We start from the raw sequence: 20,180 nt of genomic DNA on the forward strand, positions 1-20,180 counted from the left end.
CGGAAGTAAAAAGAGAAAAAGAGGTGTGGGAAATAGTGAACAAGAAAAGGAGGAAGAAGAAGGGAATAAATGAGGAGATTGAGATGGAAGAGTGGAGAGGATATTTTATGAAGCTATTAGGAGGAGTAGAGGAGAGAGTGGTAAGAAAATTGAGAGAAGAGGAGGGGGAAAGGGAAGAAGAAGAGAGAGAAGAAAAAGAAATAAGGAGAAAAGAGTGGAGAAAAGCAATAAAAAGATTAAAAAAAGTTATTTCACGTATATTCTCAAATCACACGCTCCTGAGGCGCCAGCGGGTTGTAGACGATGCGCGACAAGGGGAGTTGCTAGGCGGAGTCAGCTGAAAATCGGCCAAGTTTTATATAGGCTACTATATGAGGACCACGCTTTCCGCGGTTTGATTAAAAAGGCTTTGAGGACCACACAAAGCGCGGTCCGAAACGCTAGTTGTTAATCATTTTGTAATTAATTACAAACGCAGATTAAAACCTTTTGGAGGGTACTCAGGGTCATGACCTTGACAACATATGTCAAGGTCAAGATAATCGGAGGTAGCTCCTTTAAGATGCACAATTACCACAAATAATTATTAAAACAAATGTTTATTACTTATAATTAAAAAATAAATTATTCTTTGTAAGAATTTTTAATGTACAAAGACTTATTAGATCTATTACACTTCATTTCAAAAATCACTTTACTACCAAAATGACACATTTACAAAAATGTTTATTGACAAAATTAGCTTGTTTTCATTTCCTTTATAACCACTTGAAGTTTGTCAATCTAATTTTGAGACCCTGTATGTATACAATATATGTAATATAAGGTATCCATAAAATCCCCATCCCTATATTTTCGAAACGGCTCAAAATTATTAAAAAACCACGAAATACATGTAACTGCGAAATATAGCGAATGGGCATATATTTTATGGACATCCTATATACATATGTGCGCGTGCACGCGTATGTGCCGCGGGTGTGTGAATGTGTGCATGCGTATTGCTTTTTTTACTACGTACACAAATATATTTATTATTCTTATTGCGTAGGTGAACGTGTTGATTTTATTTTAAGTGCAAATCAAACTTTGGGTTATTACTGGATACACGTACGAGGACTTGGAGAATGTGCAGAAAGAGAAATATATCAATTAGCAATTCTTGCATATGAAGGCAGTTCTGAATCATCATTATCATTATATCCAGGATATTTTTTCGGTACATCCAGAAATGTTGTAAGTATTGTATATAGAAAATTTTACAAAAAAAAGGTTCGTGAAAAAGTAAACGATGTGAAAATTTCTATTCTCATTTTCATCCCAAAAACATTTAAAAAATTTTAAGGATTTTTGTTTCCGGAAAATAAAAAAAAATAGGCGTGGAAAAAGTGAAGGGATGCAAGTGTAAAAAAAGCGGTTGACTTTGTAAAACAAACAATGAACTTATTCTAATCTACCAATACAAGAAAAAACGTAACAAAAACGTAAATAATCTGATTTAGTGATTACGAAACGAGCGACTCCGAAATAATCGCGAAAGGCGATCGGCGTGTAAGTCTGCGTTCTGCGAGCGACAAAAAAAGCACGGTTAATTGTCCGAAAACGATTTGTGCATGTTTTGGTGAAAAACAAGAAATCTGGCGTGGACGCTTCGGGGCCTTAAGCCGGGTATCTATCAACCGCGCAAGATGTTTGCAAATGTTTGTGAACGTCACAAACGCTTACAAAATTATATAATTTTATTATATTATATTATAGTAGGATCCGCGAAAAAGAATCGGGCCTTTGGGTGACTAGACCGGGACTCAAACCCGGAACCTTCCGTTTTCCGGGCGACAGCTCTAACCATTAAGCTACCTAGGCCCTCTGCCCAACCTTCTCCGCATCACTCACTTACGCGTTATAGAGGAGTCCCGATACTACATTATTATTATATTATTATAATATTATTATTAGTTTTACAAGCGCTCGTAACGTTCACAAACGTTCGCAAACGTTTTGCGCAGTTAGTGGATACTCTGGCTTTTTATTTAAAGGATTCTTTATTTTTGCCGCGCACGCGCACGACGTCTTGTCTCGATGTTTTGCCCCGGGAAAAACACGCACGAACAGCTAATCGAAAGACCAGAAAAAAGGGAAGTCGTTGTCCTGCCTTCGCGCGCGTTATGTTTACGCCGGTCTACCTGATTATTTTCGAGTTGTCAAATTTTTATTTAGAATATTTACGAAACAATAAGCACTTAGCTCTATTAGCTATTAACTTATAACTTTGACACAACAACAAAGTTGACGAGGACAAAAATACAGCGCAAAGAACAACAAACGACCGTTCGCCGCACCGAATATTTTATAATGATAATCTTAAAAAATTTACATAATTCGCGAATGTATCGGCCGCTCTTGAACATGATAAAATACATGTATGAAAAAGTACAAGATTTCTGAAAGAAAATCTGAAAAAGTACATTTTCTAAACTATGTCACAGATTTTAAGAGCATACTTTAGAGGTAAAAATAAAAAACATTTTATATAAACATGGATCCAAAAATATTTTCCTTCCAAGTTGTATCCTTCTAAAATTGGGAGAATAAAAACGAAAAATGTATTAAAAATTTCAAAATTTTAACGATCTGCAAAAAAGTCTCCGAGAGCTACAATACATTTTTCGGTTTAAACTTCCTTCTACAATACATTTTTTGATATAATGTTTTTTAATATATATATAATATATATATATAATATATAACATATATAACATATATATATACATATATATATATATATATATAATGTTTTTTTTTAATCGGTCAACAGAGCCAAAGCACAAAAAATAAATTATTCGGAACTGTATCTTTTGGTTTGAGATCACTAAGTTCCATATATAAATTAATCTCGAAACTTACATATGGAGAAATAGGCGCGAAAAATATAGGTCCGAAAAGTCGCTGAAGCGGGAATCGAACCCGCGTCTTTCACTTTCCGGGCGACTGCTCTTACCAACTAAGCTATCCAGACCCTTTCGAACCTATATTTTTCATTTGCCTTTTAGTAGATGTTAGTAAATAACGCCGTGATTAGGCCAAGGCGTGAATAAAATCAGAAAGAAATATTTTTATCGGCTCTCAATATTAAGAATATAAATATGTTTTTTTCAAACCAAGTGATACAGTTTCGAATAATTAATTTTTCGTGCTTTGGCTCTGTTGGCCGATTTAAAAAAAAAAAACATCATATTTATATTTTTAATATTGAGAGCCAATAAAAATATTTCTTTCTGATATATATATATATATATATATATTATATCAAGATTCCAGCTAATTTTATTCGACATTGGATATCCGTGTACTATATACATAATATGACGTACAAAATGTTTTTCGAATATCATAAAAAATAAATGCTAAAGAAATTATATGGATATACGAAAATGTATGTACATATAAACAGTGGATGTAATAAACATATTCACTGTATACATATATTTTTGTATATCAATATAATTTTTTAGCATTTATTTTTTATTATAATTTTCGAAAAACATTTTAAATGTCATATTATGTATGTATAGTACAGATATCCAATGAAGTTATTTCTAATACATACATATATAATATATTCTATACAATTAAAAACCGTTGTTTTAACCGTTGTTGTGTTTTGAAGTTTTAAAATAAAAAGAACTCAATTTTAAAATAAAAACAAAAAACAATTTTGATAAATGTGCACTAATAAAAAAAAAACAAAAATGATAAATGCAAATAATATATATAGTAGCAGAACAATCATCCCTCAGGGGCACTACAGACTTCCCTCAGGGGCACTACAGACTCATCCCTGTAGTGTACGGGTGTCGCAATCCCGAGGTACCCGAGCTGGAGTGTCTGGTGATGGATGAACGAGGTGCGATGGGCGTGCAGGCCCTAAAAAGGACTTGTCCACTGCACTAGGTGAAGGAAAACACCGAAGATAACACCCGGGGGGGAGGCCCCGTTAGCTGAGTAAGGCAACCTCCTAAGGGGAAGGAAAACCCCTGACAGAAAAAACCAATTTCTTTTTCAGATATGATGAGTTCCGGAAAAGAAGCGAACGTCCCGGGTTCGGGTACCGGGAACCGGCGTGGGGGGGGTGTAGGCCTGGCTCCCTCCATGTCGTCAACAGACGACAGGTCGTCCGCAGTTTTGCCGGCTGGGGCTGCGGACTGGACAGCGACAGTGCCGAGGAGTGAAAAAGACATGGTGTGTGCGCGGCTACGTGACCTGGCCTTGTCTTGGAACAATCGTGATCGCGAGGTGGATCAAAAGGAACTTGTTTTGCGTATTCGCCGAGTCCTTTTAGAGAAAGTGGTGTGGGCATACCAGGCCCATCAAGTATATAAGGACCTCGCGAAGGTGGTAGGACGATTTCCTTCGGGAGTGTTCGCGAAGTGAAACGGAGTTCTGTGCCAAACACGTTTGTGTACAGTTCTTCGAACCAGTTATTGCGGTTAGCACCGCAGAATCATTGACTGGAGAAACAATCGATGGGGAGAGTGACTCTCAGCCTCTCCCTTCACCGGAGAAGGTGAGGGGTGACAGTTGTGACGAGGAGCAGGATGTAGGGGAGCCATCTTTTATATCTTTACCATCAGAGAGTTCCTCAGAGGATGAAGGGAGTAAAAGGGACAAGTCCTGGGCTCCCGAGGATAAGAGGCTTCTCAAGGGGAGGAAGCAATACCCCAAGAAGCTTCCGGGTAAACGTGGGCCGGAAAAGCGAGGTCGCCCCAAAACAACGGGGGACTACGTGGGCCTTGCAGCGGCAAAAGAGCGCTTGGTAGCTGCCGAGCGGGAGGAACTCCGTTTGGCGTACGCGCGAAGGATGCTGGACCCTTCTTTCGGGCCAGCTCTGGATGGAGGCGTCGCTCCTCCGGATGCGGGGTATCGTGCGGAGCTGCAGGGGGTCACCACTGCGGAACTCCGCAAGATCGCAGGTAAGTTTGTCACCCAAGTGGAGAGGGTGGCTGGACTCCCTGGCCTTGAGGATTTCATGGCCGAGGAGCTCCTGGTCTCCTCGAGGAAGCTGGGTGGCATCCTTGATGAAGTGGTCACGAGGACCTCTTCGGAGGCCGATCCTCGTATGGATGCTCTGAGGAGTGAAAACCAGGGTCTGAGGACTCGTATCTCAAACCTGGAACGGGAGGTGGAACGTCTGACGGAGGAGCTAGCGTTTGTTCGCTCGGCGATTCCGGACATAGAGGCGTTCTATTTTTCGGATAGAGGCGCCAAAGATAAGGGCGCAAGGAAGAAGAGACCTCGTCCGCCTTCTGCGGAGAGGTCTCCACCGGGAGTGGCGGTAGGATCTGTGGCTTCGGTTGCAGATGACCATCCATTGACGGAGGCTGGTGTGTCGTCCCTTCTGGATCGTCGCTTTGGTGACTTGAGGGGCGACATATCGTTGTCTGTGGTGGCCGCCATTAGGTCGGAGCTCGGGGGGCGGGATGGGCCCACTCCAATTTATGGAGTGGATCCCATACGCGTGCCCCCCTTGAGCGTCGGTAGTGGCGCGGTTGCGCCGAGGATTGGCTCTGTGCCTGGGGGCTCTACCGCCTCCGCTCTTGCGGAGGTTTCGGTGGATGCCCCTGGTCCTGGAGCCTCCACTGGGAAGAAGAAGAGGAGACGTCGTGGACGGGGGCCCAGACGACTCCACCAGACGAATGGGCGTGCGGAGGTGGGTGCCTCGAGGAGGGGGCCCACCCGTGAGAAGAGGAGAGATGCGGCTCTTCGCCCTCCCTCCGCGTCAGTGGTTTCGCTGACGATTCGGGGGGGGGGGCGGACGCGAGGTCTTATGCCTCCGTCCTCTCGGAGGCCAAGTCGAGGGTCGATGTGAAGAGGCTAGAGATCGGCTCGATGAGGATGAGGAGAGGGGCAACCGGCAGTATATTACTGTCGGTCCCAGGTAAAGACTCGGCGGCGAAGGCGGATGCATTGGCGTCCAAATTGAGGGACGCCTTCCCGGCTGAACAGGGCGTTAAAGTTGGTCGCCCCACTCGGTTGGAGGAAATCCGATTGAGGGGCCCAATGTTCTCTGTCAAAAGACAGAGAATATTGGAAGAGGTTGCCATAGTTGGAGACTGTCGAGTGGAGGATATTAGAGCTGGGGAAATCAAGCTGTTTCCCAACTCGTGCAATGGCACTATCTGGATCCGCTGCCCCATTGGTGTGGCGCGAAAGGTGCTATCCGCGAAGAGGTTGTCGGTTGAGGAGGGGGTGGGCGACTCTGGAGGTTATCCGTCTGGCTCGCCGCCCCCTCCAATGCTACCGCTGTCAGGAGTTTGGCCACTCGGCCAATGTTTGTGGTGCCGATACTGATCGCAGCGGCTTGTGTTATCGATGTGGTGGCTCGGGGCACAGGGCGGCCAGTTGCGTGGCGCCGCCCCGATGTCTCTCGTGTGCGTCCAGGGGGAAACCCTCTGGACATCGTTGCGGGTCGGCTGCATGCGCTCGCGTGCGCGTTCCTCCCAAGAGGCGTCGGGAGGGTATGCCTTCTTCCGAGCGCGCGCAGGCTCCGGGGCGTCCTGATGGGGGATCTCCCGAGAGCCCGGAATGGACGGTGGTAGACTGTAGTCGGGGGCGGGGGAGGTCGCGGAGAGGCGGCTCCCCCGTCCCGGGCTGCAGTACTGCCCCCGATGTCTAGTGTCTGTCTTTGCTTGTCGTAGTGTGTAGCGGTGGGTGCGGGGAGTTCTGGGGAGGTTGCCGAAAGGTGACTCCGTGGTCTCCCTGCCCCGCCAAGTTTATGTTGTAGGTTGCGGCGATGGGTGATGGAGCGCCGGGGAGGTTGCCGAGAGGTGACTCCGCGGCCTCTTCACCCACGCCAAGTTTATGTTGTTCATAGTTTTATTGTCTTTTGTCATAGGTGGGAGTAACAACCCTCCCACCTTTATTGTGGTTGGCCATAGCGCCTTGTTGTGGGCTCCCTTGGGGGCTGGGCCTGTGGCCCTTACTATGTATTAATGTGGTTTGTGTACATGTTTCGTGCACGTTATGTACTGTAATCGTCCTGTGACGTTGTGTGTGTGGGTGGGTGACTGCGGTCACCTCACTTACCGGGTTGGCAGAGAGAGGGGTGGGGGCCCCGCTCTCATTGCACGTCGACCCTGGGAAGTCCGGGGGGAGCTAGTAGCCCGGCTCCCCTCGATGCCCTTTCGGGGCAAGGGATGTCCTCTCCGGGGGGATACCTGTAGTATCCTCTCGGGGGATGTGTCCTTCCTAAAGGACGCCGGTCGGGTGTCCACCGTGAAGTTATGCTTACGCGGTTCCGCGGTGGACATAACCCATATGACCAGGGGCTTCAGTCAGGTTTTAGGTCGGTCCCCCGCCCGATAGTCCCTCGGGATACTACGGGCGGGAATCCACCACGAAGCCTCCTGACCCTCCCTCAGGGGTCAGGACGGCGAAGTTTGGTTTAGGCAAATTTCCTGACTATAAAAAAAAAAAAAAAAAGCAGAACAATCAAATTAATAGTATTTAAAACCTTAAAATTTTACTTTTAATTTGTAATAAATGTAAAACAAATAATTATATATATATATATATATCGGCAAGTTATACATATAATTATCTTAATCTTGAATAAGGTCTTTCTCAGAAACGGAGCCTGTTTCACAAACGGAGCCTGTTTCACAAGCAGAGCCTGTTTCACAAACGGAATCTGTTTGACACACAGTGTTTTCCGTTTTCTTTTTTGATTGAAACTTGTTACTGCGTTCTTTACTTCTAACTAGCCAATTTTTTATTACTTCTATGATATCCGATTCTGTTGCAGATTTTGTCTTGGAGTTCAGTCGAACAACACCTAAAATCATTTAGTAAATATAAAAGTTACGCACGCATATGAGCATTACATAACGTAACTGTGCAACATAACCGGTGTGAACAGATCTGCGAACTTTAATGCGTAACATCATCATATAATACATATATATTACAGATATTAAATAAAAAAATTGTGAATAAAAAAATGAAAGCGACAAAGTAATGTAACAAAATTAAATTCAAATTCAAATTTTTCTATTTAAATATTATTTGATTACGCAACACAGTTATGTTACGATGAAGCTTGATTCAAGCGTATATGTATATGCTTAAAATGGTTTTGATGTAGAGTATATAAAATAATATATTTTACCAATGATCACTTGGACGAACTTTAGCAATTTAAAAGCTTTTTTTTGCCGAGCTCCCTCCCAGGAATATAGCATTCCAACTTCATTTGAAATTGCTCTCGACATAATGGCTTTGATTACATGGGGAAGATCTGTGCCTCCAATTAAACGCAGTTAATGACTCTAAAATATAAAATTCACAAAATAAAAAAGTTCTTTATTAGAAAATAATTTTCATCATGTAAAATATAATCTAAATAATATATAATAATATAATTAAGTACACACCAGTGCATGTATGTTATCAGCTGAACTCGATAGCCATTCTTCCATCGACATTAATTCCTGCTCTGTAACGACTGGAAACGATTGTATTAAAGTCATAACAGCCGTATTAGTGTCATCATTTAGTAGTTCTGGCTCATCAGCATATTGGGCTTTTTTTACAAGTATATTCACGTTATCCATAAGATCATTTAATTTAAGATTAATCAGATGAACTTCTTTAAGAAGTTGTTTTCTGAATTCTGAAAATTCTGAAAGTTAAGTTATATTGGATATTAAAATATTCTCCTTCTCTCTCTTTCTTTAAGACAACGCTTCTCTTCTCTTTAAAGACACTTTTCCCCTCTCTTTTAAAGACACCCCACGCTCTCTCTTTTTTAAACACGTCTCTCTTCTTTCTCTTTTAAAACCACCCCCTCTTTCTCCTCTTCTTTTTCTCTCTCTCTCTCTCTCTCCTCTCCTCTTTTTTCTCCCCCCCCTCTCCTCTAAAAAAAGGTCTCTCTTTTCTCTCTTTTAAGACACACGCTTTTTCCCTTCTTTCTCTCCTTTTTCTCTCTCTCCCCTTTTCTTTTTAAGCACCGCTCTCTTTTCCCCTTTTTTTTAAAAGACACCCACGACTCCCCTTTCTCTCTCTTTTTAAAATTTAAAATTATTACTTTATGCTGATTTGAACTGCTGCTTTTTTTCGTGCTCTTTTTAGACTGTTTTTTTAAGCCGTATTTGTGTCCATTGATTTAAAAAAATTAAAGGAAATTTTGTAATATAAAATAAAATATTAAATTTAAAGTTACTATGGTCAAGGCAATTAAATTAAAAGGGTTTTATTTCCCGAATTTCCCACAAAATCAAAAAACCGTACACAATTTTTTTAAAATTACTTTTTGGTGTCCCCAAAGTCAATAAATGCGTTGCCGGGGGTGCATGGGTGGAAAAATGGGTTTGATAAAAATTTGTTAAAATCATGTAGCCCCCCCCGACAATTTTGGGTCAAATTTAAAAAAAATTGAAAAATGTGTTAAATGCTGGGTGGGGGTGAAAACACTTAAAAAAAACCACATCGTCACCATCCCCCCAAAAAAATTTTGCAACATTTGGTACCAATTTAAAAAAAAATCGTTCATAAATATCGTTGCGTAAGGGGGTTGGGGTGGAGGCGAAAACTTAAAAAAAAAAAAACAGCTTTTTCTCAAAAAATTTGAAAAATTTTGGTATAATTTCGTAAAAAAGGGGTCCATAAATGCGCATGGTGTGGGGCGTGGGGGGGGGTGTAACATTTTGAAAAACGAAAATTGTCCATCTCCAACAATTTGAAACATTTTGGATACCTTGTCAAAAATATTCCCAAAAAAAGAAAAACCCCTCCCTAAAAAAAAAAAAAAAATTAAAAAAAAAAAAAAAAAACCAGGGGCAGCCACCCCCCAAAAATTTGAAAACATTTTGTACCAGTTTCCGAAAATGGCCCCAAAAATGCGGAAGTAGTTCGCGTAAATACAGACAAAAGACGGTGTTTATATATAAAGATAGGAATAATGTATATTTTTGAAACTTTTCCCTCCGCTTGAATGTACCCAGGGGCTACCGGTTTTAAAGTAATAATTAATATAGAATTTTTTTAAAACATTATATTTAGTTTAATTTTTTTAAATAATTTTTAAGAATACTATTTTTTTTATTAAAAAAAAATATTGTTTTAAAATTTTAAATTTTTTTTAAATGTTTTTATAATTTTTTATCTAAATATATTATTTTTAAATATTTTGGTTTTTAGATAAATTTTAAATAAAATTTAAAAATTAATTTTTTAAAACAATATTGTTTTTTTCAATAAAAATAATAGTTTTAAATTTAAAATAATAGTTTTAATAAAAATTAATCAAAATAATGTGTTAATAAATAATTCTATATTAATTTATTCCACTTAAACCCCGGGTCAGATTTAAAAAATTTAAATTGTAAGCCTTTTTCTTCAGTAATTATCGATTAATAATTTAAAAAAAAATTTTTTACATAAAGGGTTAATTTTTAAAAAACTTTACGATTAGTAATATTTTGTTTTTCCCTGGAGAGCGATCTTATCTTTTAAATAAAAGGGAAAAATTATTTTTTTGAAAAAAAATGAATTCTTCTAGAAAGTTTTTATCTTTCCCGGGTCTTTGCCAAAATGGTAATGTAGGGTATGTGTTGCTATTTTTAATCAGATACGATTATAAGATTTTATCAGATCTAGTAATCCTTAGCCCTTTTACTTTTGCCTTGTCCCCGTTTATGTATTTTATTTTCTTTTCTTTTAAAACTCCGATGTATAAAAGATCTCTGTACTTGGGCTTTTTTTGTTTTTTTAGAAATTTTAAATCACCTAATAAACTTTTATTTTTAAATTTCCCAAATAAAAAAGAATATATACCATTTTTTTTGTACATTATAGAATTTTGCATATAAATAATGTGGGGTACAAATAACAAGTAATTATTAAAAGTTTATGAATTCAATAAAAGAAGATTTTCCCATTTAATAAAGTGTGTGGTGTGGTGAATATAATTTTTTAAATATTTTAATAAATTAATAATTTTTTTTAAAAAGTTATCAATTTTAATAATTAAACCTAAAAATTTACCATATGTCCAAAAATAATTGCCCGTTTTTCATCCTTTTAACAGGCTTATTCATTTTTTAAGCTGCTTTAATAGCTGTAGTATCATAATTTTGTGGGGGCCAAATGATGAAATTTTTTTAAAAAAAACCTTTTTTTCGGTATGCCCAACAGTGTCACCCTCTTTGAATCGAACGAAACCGTTTATAAAACCCTTTTAATAAATTTCTTAAAATTCCAAAAACTCAATTAAATTTATTAAAAACTTCTAGTGAAAATGAAATAAAAAAATAGAGATATGTATTTGAAAAAACATGATTTTAAAAAATAGATAAAGACCCTTTAAAAAATAAAAAAATATAAAAAACTGATCTTTTTAAAATCTTTTGTTACTTTTTTCTAAACGTGCTAAATTTTTTTTTTAAAATTTTTTAGGGGCTACGATTTTAGATTTAATTACTTGAAAACCCTGATGTAATAAATTTTCGGTCTCAATAAAACTAAAATTTTTATCTTCAACGAATAAATATATCTCAACGAATAAAATTCATAAAAAAATAGTTAAAAAATTTTACAAAATTTAAACAAGGGTTTTTTTAAAATATAATTATTAAAAGAAAAGAAAAGGAAATATTTTTTTAAACAAAAAAAAATACATAGAAATAAAAAATTAAAAAAAAATAAAAAATTAAATGCAAAACCGATAAATTAATTATTATATTTAAAATCTGAATTAAGTATATTTTGAGTTTATACAATTAAAAAAAAAAAATACTTTAAAATTATTTTTCTTTAGTTTGTTTATTTTCTTTCTAGCTGTATAAATTTCCCAAAAATTTTTAAAATTTAAAAAATTACAAATTTTTAGTTTAAAACTATTAAAAAATGTGATCGATTTTATTATTAAAAAATTTTTTTGAAAATTTTAAAAATGCAGTAGAGGAATGCAATATTTTGATCTTTTTGGGTAAAAATATTTTTTTTTTGATCTTGTAAAATCTCCACATTGAAATATAGGTTTTAATTTTTAAAATTTTAATATAAATAAGAAAAAAAAACAGGGTTTTTGAAAAAAAAATTTTTGGGAGGAATATATTAAACCCTATTAAAAATATTTCTTTTTGATATGATAAAATTTATTTTTTTAAAACGATAGTGAATGGGTCAATTCGCAAATCGATCAGTCTTTTAAAATATTTTAAGAAATAATTAATGTTTTAATTTTCCTTATGCGGAAAAAAGTGCAATTATTTAAAAGGACCAAAAAAAATGTTTGCAATAATTTTAGGGAAATTTATCATTTAAAAATTGTTTTGGTTCAAAAAAATTTATTTTCCTCACTAACTTCCACAACTTTTTTGGAGTGTGGAATGTCTACGGATTTTTACTTTTTCAACTTTTGCATATATGATTTTAAAATGAAAAACCCTGAATTTCTCAGTAAACCCAAAATAAACTACACAATCATTAAATCAAAGATTGTTTTTGTGGAAAAAAAATCGGGTCCAAAATTTTAATTGAATTCTTAAAAAAATTTTTATTAGGTTTTGGGATATAAAAAAAATTTTTTCAAATTTTGGTACTGATTCTTATAAAATTGAGCTAAAAAATTGCATAAGAAAATTTTTATAACTCTTTTAATGGTTATTTTCTTCAAAACTTTGGCCCTGATATAAAAAAAAAAATCTAAATTCGGTCCCCAAAACCCTTTTACATTCTTTTAGGGCCCGGGTTTTTTCTTAAAAATTCACAAGGAATATTTTTTTTAAACTGAAGATTTTGTTAATTTTAAAAATTTTTTAAAGCACGTAATTTTGAGGAGGTTTGCCAAAATATCCATCCAAACTTACAAATAAAACTTTTTTTTTGCACCAATAGAAGTTTTGAATAATCAAAGGTACATTATAATCATTTTAAAAATTGGGAATTGAACCAAAAAGTGTTTTTCCTGTGGGGTGTTCGATTTAAAAGGGTATTTTAAATGAATGTTTGTTTTTTTTTTTAAATTTTCTTTTTCAACGAAGCTAAAACGTTTTTAAACCCTTTTATCCCCCCCTGCCCACTTGACAGAGAAATCCCCTGAATGACTTTTAATAAAAAAAATGTAAATTTGGCCCGGGGTACACAAATTAAATTAAAATTTTAAATTTAAACAAAAACAGTTTATTTTTCCCATTGAAAATTTTATACATTCTTCTACAAAATTTTTAAAAATTATTGGGGCTTTAGGTTTTTCTTTTCCATAATGTAAAGCTATTATAAATATTGTTTTTTTAGATTTAATTGATTTAACTGTCCCAAAAAATTTGGGCCAAAAGGGAACTTGATGTGCTTTTGTTAAAGGCAGCCGTCAAAATTAATTGAAAGAAAAAATTCTGTTTTTGATCGACATTTATATTATTTTCAAAGATAAAAAATTTAGGATTTGCGTTTACCAAAAAATGATAGAATTATTTAAAAAATTAGATTTGGGGGGGTGTTTTCAAAATAACGTGGACGGGCAAGTTTTAATTTAATGATGGTTTTCCGTAGTATATCTAAAACTGTTTAAAAATGCAGTTAAAATAACTTTCGTCAATAGACCATTTCCAAATTTTGTGGAAAGGATTCCTTAGGCTTAGAAAATAAGGGGTGAAATTAGTTCTTTAGTTGCGAAAATCTTTAAGAAAAAATAATCTTCTGTTCCAAATTTTGCTTGATTATTAAAAAATGATCATCATTAAAAAATCAACATTATTCAATTATAATTATCATTAAAATCATTTATCAATAACAATTTCATCAAAATATTTTATAATTTTTTTCAAATTCTGATTTTAATATTCATCTAAGAATATTTCATTGTTTTTCTAATGATCCGTTTCACTAATGTTGCTAATGACAATAAAGTTTTTTATAAATTTCCCAAATAATTTTTTTCTTTGCTTTTTTTTATGGCATTTTTTAATTTTAAATTTAGAGAGACACAAGAAAATTAAAAAGATAAAAAGTGAAAAAAATTTATTTGATCCGAAATTTTAATCGAAGTTGAACGTAAAATCCAAAATATAAAATAATTTATAAAAACCTTTTTTTACTTTTTAAATACTGAAAAAAAACAAATTTTGAAAGAAAAAAATTAAAAATTTTAATATAGCAAAATTGTTTTAAGTTTAAAAAAATTTTCTATTTTTAAAATATAAAAAACAATATATAAGATTTTATTCATCACTTACAGTAATGCAAATGATTATAGAACTATATTTTTATTAAAAAATTTGCCCCTACAGCTTTTATTTAAAAACTTCAGAAAAATTTTTCGGAATATCTTTAAAATCTTGAAAAGCATGTTGTATAGTAAATTTTTTTTATATAAAATGTTTTATTGCTTTTTTAAAATTTTTACTAAAATTCTCAATTTTTTTACAAATATATTTTTTTCAATTGTTTAGGTCCAATTTTTTAAATTTTTTATTTCTTAAATTATTATTTTAATTTTGTACCCAAAAAATCCCAAATATTTTAATTTTTTTGAATAACATGCTGGGGACATATACTAAATTGAAAAATTTTTTAAATAAAAAAACTTCAAAATTAACCCAAAAAAATTGAAAAAAATATTTTTTTATATAAAAATTGAAAAATTTATGCTTTTTTAAAAACAATAGATTTATGCATTTTATTAACCAATTTATTTATGCGCATAATATTTAAAAGACATTTAAAGATATCCAGATATTTCTGGGTGTCTTTTTAATGAGGTGCTTTTATATTAAGACTAAATTAAAATTTTAAAAAAATTAAAAAAACTGAAAAATGGACCAAAAAAAGGATTTAAAATAAAATTTATTTTTTAAAAAATTGAAAAAAAATTAAAATTTTTAAAAAATTGAAAAGTTAGTAACTTTTTTTAAAGCCAAAAGATTTTTTTCATTTTATTAACCAATTTTCTCATCAGCAACTATTCAAAAACTTCAGAAAAATATTCCGAAGATATTTTTCCTGTCTTCGGGGTGTTTGCGCTAGATTATTTAATTAAATTTTTGGCTAGCTGTTAATTTTGTTAAAAAAACAATGAAAAAAAGTTTATTGTAAATGTTAATTTTTAAATAAAAATAAAAAAAAAAAAAGAAATTTTAAAAATTTTCCGCTTTAATTTAATAAACTATATGTATGCCTGCTGATCCCCGAAAGTGTTTTCCAACGCCAATCACTTTAACAAATTTTAAAAGTCGCAAGTCGATTTTTAGATTTTTCAAGCCGTGTGACTGCATGAAAGGGAACAAGAATGAACAGTAATGTAGACCAAGAAGAGCAGTGAAGACAAGAAAAATGTAGCCCGTGTCGCAAATCACGCGTGCAATCAACTTTTCTACCCTATGGAGTTGCATTTTAATTGTTTATAATTTTTAGATGCCAAAATTTAAAAAAATATTTTTTAGGTTATTAGCGATATTCGCTCCAATACATATCAACGTTTATTTTTTAAAATTTTTCAAAATTTTTAAAATTTGCAATATATAAATATTATATTATGGAAAAAGCGCAGAAAAATATATTTATATTTTTTTGCAAATTAAAAAGTAAATCGTTCATAGATTGGAGCGACTATGCGTAAAAACGCTAATAAATTTTTTTAATTTTGGATCTTAAAAATTTTAAAAACAATTACGATGATTACTCCACTATAAAGGTAGTAAATATATTTTAATATAATAATAAAACATATATCAGCACAAAAAATAAATGTTTTTTTAAAATTTTCTAAATATTTTATAAAAAATTGCCAAAAAAGCATTTAAAAAAGGTTTTAGAAATTTTTAAAAAATTAAAAAATTTTTTTTGATAACATTTTAAAAAACTTTAAAAAAATTTTCAAAAATGTTCTTTTATCGTTCGATAATATTTCTTAAAAACAATATTTTTTTTTACATATTTTTTAAATAGTTTAAAATGTTATTCAAAATATATTTCTGAAAATATTTTTTAAAAATCAAAAAAACGGGCAAAAAAACATTTTTAAAAAAATTTTCAAGAATATTTTCTTTTAAAAAAAATTTTAAAAAATTTAAAAAAAAATTTTTGGGATATTGATAAATTTTTTTCAAATTATTTAAATGCGTATTATTTAGATGTACAATGTTTCAATTTGTAATTTTCCCTTTTTGTATATCCTATGTATAAAATTTTGGAGTTCTAAGAAATCCATTTTGTATGTAAAAAAGATGACATAAATTTTTAAAATTTGTATATCCGTTTTGTTATCTTTTAAAGGTAGTATATTAGAGTTTTTTTGGGGTTCCCAAAAAAAAACTACGTAGTAATAAGATGTGTATAGAATCAAATTCGTATAAAAGTTTTTTTATACTTTTGGTCCCCGTTTTTAGAGTTTTAAGAAATCCATTGCGTAGTTTTAAGATTACATAGTATTCAATATTGTATATCCTTTTGGGAATCTTTTGTGTACACGTTTTTGGATTTTTAAGAAATCCAGGGTATGATATAAGATTTTTACTATAGATATTAATATTTTTATAATCCGTTTTTGTTTTTCTTTTGTGTAAAGTTTTTGGGGCCTAAAGGAACATATTGCGTTTTAAAATATCATAAGATTACTTTAGAATTTAAATTCGTAATCCCTTTTCGTATATCCTATTTATGCGTTTTTGGATCTTCACGATATCCAATGTATGAACAAAAAAAAAGGGAATTTTAAAGAATTACGAAATTTTGGGTTTTTACCTTTAAAAAAATTTTATATTCCGGGGGTTCCAAATTTTTTTTTTTATTTCAAAATTTTTAATTTATACCGGTTCTGGAAAGTTTTGAAAAAACCTTTTTTTTTAAAATGCGGAAAAAGTATTTAATTTTGGGTTTGTACATTTATTGTATATGGAAAAAAAAATTAAAAACGTTTTTAAAAACAAAGGAAAAAATTTTTGTAAAAAATTTTTTTTGCCCTTAAAACATGAATTTTTTAAAAAAATTTAAATTTTTTTAAATAAAAAAAAAAAAAATTTTTATAAAAAACCTAATTTTTTTTAAAAAAATATATTAATTTATATATATATATATATATTTAAAAATTTTTTAAAAGTGCCAGATATTTGAGACGTTTCTGATAATTAAAAAAAATTTTTATTGTACAAATTAATTTGTTTTTAAGGCTTACGTAACGAAAAATTTTTTAAAAAAAAAAGTTTTCATGAAAAAAATGAAAGTCATAATTTTTTTTTTTTAAATAAAAAACATAAACCAGTCGCCAAAATCGCCTTAAGTCATGGACATCCGAAGTTAAAGTACATCTTTTGAATCTCGATATTAAGCAACATAATATGTTCTACGCAAAATACCAAAATTTACATACCATTTTTAGCACATAAATTTATAAAAAGATTTGATAACAAAAAAAAGAAATAGAAAAAAAAAGAAAATAAATAGAAAGAGAGCGAACGAGGAGCCTTTTTTAAACGTGGGGGGCAAGCAATATATTTTAGTATGTTACATGTATGTGTTAGTATATATACATATATATATTTCTTTATGAATATTTAAATGAAAAAGGCTAAGAACTCTATCCTATCTTTCTCTTTTTTTTTTTTCAGTTTTCTGTATCTGTTAAATTTTTTCTTATTCCTGTATGGTAAACAAATAGATGTATATATAATTAATGTTTGTAACGGCGTTCCGTTACTAACGCCTCCGGCCGATCCCCGCCCCCTACTTGAGGGGTATGGGGCTAAAGGGCCCCCAAACACAAAAAAATAAGATACACGGGTCACCCACCCCCGGGCGCCCCACTACAACCCCCCAAGGGCCCCCCCACGACGCCGGCATTTCCCCGACCACAGCCCCGATGTAGAGTGGGGGAACCGCCGGCAGGGTATATAAGCCGGCTCGACGGATGAGCCGGCACCAGTCCTGTTCCGGACCTCCTAGCCAGGCAACGGGCTTCTCTTTGTTACGCCGGGTTTCCCGGTTTCCGGTCTCTTCCTGCTATACACCGGGTGACGGGTTTCTCGTCATTACGGCCGGGTTTCCCGGTTTCCGGTTTCTTCCTGCTATAGGCTATACGCCTCCGTACACCGTATCTCTAAATTATACCGGGTAATTTGTAAATCTTTTCCGGACACCGCTACAGGCTATACGCCTCCTTATTTTGTTTATACCGAGTAGTCAATAAGTTTCTCTCATTTAGGGCTTTATGCCAACAAACATTTCGTTTATACCGAGTAGTCAATAAGTTTCTCTATTTAGGGCTTTATGCCAACAAACATTTCGTTTATACCGAGTAGTCAATAAGTTTCTCTATTTAGGCTTTATGCCAACAATCATTTTGTTTACTTGTTTCTTTTTGAATAAACCAAAGCATTGTTAATAAGGAATAAGCGAGTCTGAATCTCCCCCTTCCTCCCGAATCCTGGAACCGGCGAGCCGATCCGCGGCGTCGGGAAAGGTGAACCGTTACATGGCGCCCGAACAGGGACCTGCCCAGTGGAGATCCCGACTCGCTTAGGCCTATCCAGATGCCCGCGTGGGTAAATCAATTATCAAAATCCGAAGCTATTGCCTTGGCCAAAAGACACGGAATCGATAGCCAAGGAACTTAGACGAGGTCCGCCGACGCCTCCGCCGATTTGTCGGGCAAAACCCCGCGCTATTTCGAACTCACCTACCTGTGCCCACTATCAACGTCGAAATGGCCACCGGAAGCCCAACCAAAGACGAAGAGCTACCACCCCGACACCTGTTGAACCGCCAGGATCATGGACCAGATCCGAAAATGGGGGTGCCACTTCGAGGGCAAGGACCCCCCTGGCATTCCTCGAGCGTACGGAAGAGCTGTGCCTGGGCTACGGCTACACCGACGCCCAGATGCTGTTAGGGCTACCCGAACTCTTACGGGGAGACGCCCTGCTGTGGTATCGCAAACATCCGCGATACCATAGCCAGCTGGGCCGACTTTCGCCAAGCTGTCCGCCAGCAATACCTGCCAAGCGGGTATGAGAGACAGATGAAAAGGACGATCCAGGGACGTCAACAACGCCTAAAGAAGTCCTTCCAAAAGTACGCCACCGAGGGTCCTGACCATGATAGCTTGCGGCGCGCCGGGGGGATATTCACCCCTAGACCAACTGGAACAGCTCTTACGAAAACATGGATCCGGAGTACCAATTGTACATCCGTCGGGCGGACGTGCTCAGCGTCGGGGATCTGAGCATCCGAGCCACCGAATACGAAGAGGCCGACCGCCGGAGACAGGAACGACGAAGGACGTGCCGCAAAGCCACACCCCGGTCGTAGCTTCCGCGGTCTACAGTCGGGAGGAATGTTGCTGGAGTGCAAGCAACGAGGACATACACGCCTGCACTGCCAGCGACCTCCGAAGAAATTCTGCTCGAGATGTGGCAAGGACGGGGTCCTCACCCGTGACTGCCACCCCCGACGGGAAACGGGGTGCGGGCCGGAGACGTTCGCGGCCGTCGTCCAGCCCGACTCGGCCTAAAATACAACCCGAGACCGCACCTCCGGATCCAGATCGCCGGACAACATTTGTGGGGCCTCCTCGATTCCGGCTCAGAGATCTCATTCGTAAACGCTGAAACGGCCCGCCGAATCAACCGCACACCGTCTAGCCCAGATCTCAGGCAGCCCAGATACGCCTGCCGACGGGACGCAAGTCCCCCTTGCCCAGGGCCAAACGAAGCAACGGGCCCGGGGAAGAGGAAAAATTTAAACCCCCCCGTTCCCGTACCCACAAAAGAAACGCCCCCTTAATTTGGATGCCCTTTTTGGGGAAAAATTTGGAGTCGAGCTGCCCCCCCCGCCCGCCCGTCACCCCAACAAAAAAACCCAAAAAAAGGAAAAAGGGAACCCCGTTTTAGCCCGGGGGAAACCCGGGCGAAGGCTACGGGGCCCCCTTTTAAAAAAAGAAATTTAAAAAATTCAAAACGGTCCGGGCCCCCCCGAAAAAAGCCACGCCCCCAAATTTTGGTTTTAAAAACCGGGGGGCCCCCCCTTTTTTAAAAAAAAAAGAATCGGCCCCCTTTTAAACCCGGGCCCTTTTCAAGCCTTTGCCCAAGAGGTAAAAAAAAGGAAAACCGAAGGAGCATCGGGGGCCCTTTCCCCCGCCTGGAATCCCATATTTGGGGAAAGAAAAAAAAAAAGGGGGCCCCACCGTTTTT

General features: G+C 35.6%; 1 non-coding gene and 1 pseudogene across 2 annotated transcripts; both read right to left on the bottom strand.

Moving 5' to 3' along the window:
- Positions 1-2,941: 2,941 nt before the first annotated feature.
- Positions 2,942-3,016, bottom strand: TRNAS-GGA (transfer RNA serine (anticodon GGA)). The gene has a single exon. It is a non-coding gene; the product is annotated as a tRNA-Ser (tRNA).
- Positions 3,017-7,487: 4,471 nt separating this feature from the next.
- Positions 7,488-18,942, bottom strand: LOC146723032 (uncharacterized; annotated as a pseudogene). The gene is made up of 5 exons (XR_014924805.1): positions 18,899-18,942; positions 18,672-18,742; positions 8,430-8,677; positions 8,165-8,324; positions 7,488-7,831 (listed from the first exon to the last, which is right to left on the bottom strand). The product of XR_014924805.1 is annotated as an uncharacterized LOC146723032 (transcript).
- Positions 18,943-20,180: the final 1,238 nt, after the last annotated feature.

The sequence above is a fragment of the Nylanderia fulva genome, unplaced genomic scaffold, assembly GCF_048542155.1.
Source record: "Nylanderia fulva isolate GAGA-0341 unplaced genomic scaffold, ASM4854215v1 Scaffold241, whole genome shotgun sequence".
NCBI classification, from domain to species: Eukaryota; Metazoa; Arthropoda; class Insecta; order Hymenoptera; family Formicidae; genus Nylanderia; species Nylanderia fulva.